Genomic DNA, 3,455 nt, shown 5'->3' with positions numbered 1-3,455 from the left:
ACACACACACACACACACATACCAACACACCTAAACCCATACAGTTGTAACACGCTTATAATAGAAGCAGAGTTAGAGTGGAGGAGAAAATGCCTTTGGTGAATGAAGACTGAAAAGCATAAAATATACAGATACAAAGATACATAAAATAGAAGTACAGAAATAAGTAAGGAAGATGAAAAAATTAAGAATTAATGATCAAACCAAAACAATAAGTCACGTGGAAAGATTTCTACCCGTGACTTATCGTGTGTAAGTTTTAAATGAATTAATTTAGCATGTAAGTATTTATACAGTTTAATTTCACATTTTAGCATCATTTGATAGTGGGGTTAATTATACGGGGAGCACACAGTCAGTTTTTTTTTTTCATGACTTATTTTGTCATTTACAATTATTTTACTGTTTTTACTTTTTGTCAGTTCTTTTGGAGAGGCTGCTGAAGTTGTCCTGCCACTCAGTGTAAACAGACCCAGCTGCTAGTTAATTTTTGAGATTGTGTATATTTATTTTCTTAGATTACAATCAAGTATTACTTTGATCAGTGTTGTAAGTATAGTTGTAAATTTTAGTATATTAAATTTCTTGTTCGTTGTCCCCCCTCGTGTGTCAGAATGGCCTAATCAGCCACTTAATAAGTTCCCCGTTTGTCTTAATCAGGAGGTCAGTTATTGCTTCAGTTTTAAGTTGGTACCTGAGTGAAGTTTTGTTATGTTGACCTCTTTTTGTAAATAAATTAGAACACTTTTTTGAAGAAAAAAAAACACCCTTGTTAGCTGTCCTCAGGTTTTAGAACTGACCATTCCATAAGCTTGGATATTTAAGTAATGAGAACTTACAATATGTTTGAAAAACCTAATACCCTACAACCCCAAGATCTGAGTTTGAAGTCTAGTGTAATGAAGTAATATTTAATGTCTAATGCGAAACCCAAGTTAAGCAGAACTAAAATACATTTTGTAGTTTTTATATTGAGCCAATGAATGWAGTCAAATTAGAATTAGTAGCTTCAGGTCACCAGGCCTCAATTAGCAACATATATCTTGGTTCTTGTGTTTATAAACTAAAATCTACCACCATAATACAAATATGGAAAATAATGTTTTTGCCTGTGTGTCTGAGTGTCTGTCTATTACCGAAATGTAATATATACTCATCACAAAAAGTAATGAAATGTGTGTTTGGTAGATTTTTTTTATTGTAACAGTGCTTCTTAGAAATAAATATTTTATTGTTGGAAAGCCTGCTGCTTTCTCTTATAAATGGTGCCACGTTTGTAAGGAACATGAATTTGTGGGATGAGCAGTATGGTGACTATGTAGGCTGCGCACATGAAAAACTTGCAGAATCTTCTGCCAAACAGCTTATTTTGCTGTTGCTATTAACATTTGTTTTGAGCTTCTGGTACCCCCAGTTGTTTTCTAAAAGGTGCCTGGTATGAAATATGTTGCCAAGAAGCATTGTTACAACTTTAAGTTTACAACTGGAGAAATTTAGTTGCAGAACATAATAATTGGATGTACAGCTAACTGAATATTAATTTTAAGTTAACTTAATTCAAGATGGCTGCCAACTCCCCTTAAAAATCACAGCTGTCGTCACATGATTCACCAAGAATGCAGAAACACGTTGGAATAATGCACAGAAAGTCTGCATGTGTGGTCGTAAATGATTTAATTCTGAGCAATAAAACAAACAGAAGTCAATCACGAAGTCTGTCAGGCTTGTCGCTGACACGTCAGCAGAAAGCAGCCAGTAATATAACATTATGTTAACACCATGTSACAGCTTACAACCAATCACAGATCAACAAATGTACTGTCCAGCCTATCACAGGGCTCCCAGCTCAAAGAGTGTCTTATCAAACAAGAGAGGTCAGTCTATTGCGGAGTCCTGTTGTCTGGGCCAACACAGATTAACATTGATCATGAGATATATGAATACTGGACAGCGTCAAAGTGAAACAGATAGATAATTAGTCCATAACAACAGCAATAGTTATAACTGGATCCATTTTACAGATTTTGTACTAAAAGTTGGTGTGGTAGTGGTAGTCCCTGTGACTGGTTCCCAAAACAGGTATCCTGAACACTACCAGATTCAGAAAGTTGTGCATCTAGAACCYATTAACTTTTGAAGCCAATTCAATTCAACATGGCCACTACAGCCAACTGACCATAGATAACCCAGAATGACAAGAATTTAGTAAAGTTGTGATAAAATTGGTCCTAGTTGTAGCTTAGAGCCATTTATGGTGCTACTCAAACTACAGCATACAGGGTTCACTCAAAAATACTGAGTYGTATCAGTACCTAAAATATGTCTAAATTTTACTCAGTGTTTTGCCAAAATAAAAAAAAAATGAAAGTAGGCCATGTGCAGTTTTGTGACAGACTACCAAACAGGCAGTGGAACAGAAAGCAGTTTATTTTACTTCCTACAAATTGTAAAGAGGCTTAGAAAAAGTCTTGACYTGAAGATGAGAGCAAGTGCTTCTCATTTTGTGCATGTAGCCCATTTGAGTTGCACATTAACAATGGGAACATATTGAGAATCTTTGGGATAAAGAGAAGCTCCAGGGATGAGCACTCTATTGCCTGAAAGCACAGGCTATCTGACTAAATGAATATGTATTCTAGGTCATTCTTCTTCCAAGGTTTCGATTTAATTCTTCTAGTTTGGCTTTTCTCATTGACAATTTTTAATCTATAAAAAGTCAATTTTAGTGGTGCTTTACAACTCTAATGAAAGCCTGTGACAAATGTTCAAAAGTAAATTATAATTTTCAACATTAGGTTTTACTCAAAATAATAAAAAACTATTATGAAGACATAAACTAGCAAAGGTATAAAGACCCATACAAGCCATAAAACATACCACCATATCTCATTTATACAGTATATTCTCCTCTCACACACGTTTTATCTCTCACATACATATATTTTATTATTTTAGTACCAACATGTTTTTTTTCAATATCTGCTTTTAAAATTAAAAAAATATAACCAAAAATTGCTCCTGCTTCTTTAAGGCATTTGCATGTTTTATTTATTCACTGTTATTTAACCAGGAAATCCCATTGAAATTGCAGCTCTCTTTTGCAAGGGAGGGCTGGGCCTGAAGGCAACCAATTGTGCATGTTTTTTGTTGGTGGGAGAACGTGTTCATTGACATACCACCCCCTATATTTCTGGAGTGCAATGGTGCCATTACTAAATATGGTATGGGTCTGACACTGACCTGACCCCACCCCTTTCTGCTACTCAAATAATGTGTATTTGAAAAGAGAATGCATGTATGTGAGAGAAGAATGTATGGCTGTGTCCAAAACGGCAGGACGGGTCCTCCGAAGGTCGAATTTGTCGGCCGCATACGTCACAYRGRCGSGACGAAGGACGTCCAAAACGGAAGACTCCTCCGATGCGTCCGACAAATAAGTCCTTCCTTTTCCCCGA

This window comes from Austrofundulus limnaeus, unplaced genomic scaffold (assembly GCF_001266775.1).
Source record: "Austrofundulus limnaeus strain Quisiro unplaced genomic scaffold, Austrofundulus_limnaeus-1.0 Scaffold359, whole genome shotgun sequence".
NCBI lineage: Eukaryota > Metazoa > Chordata > Actinopteri > Cyprinodontiformes > Rivulidae > Austrofundulus > Austrofundulus limnaeus.
The sequence above is the reverse complement of the archived record's forward strand: the minus strand, read 5'-3'. Positions refer to the sequence as shown.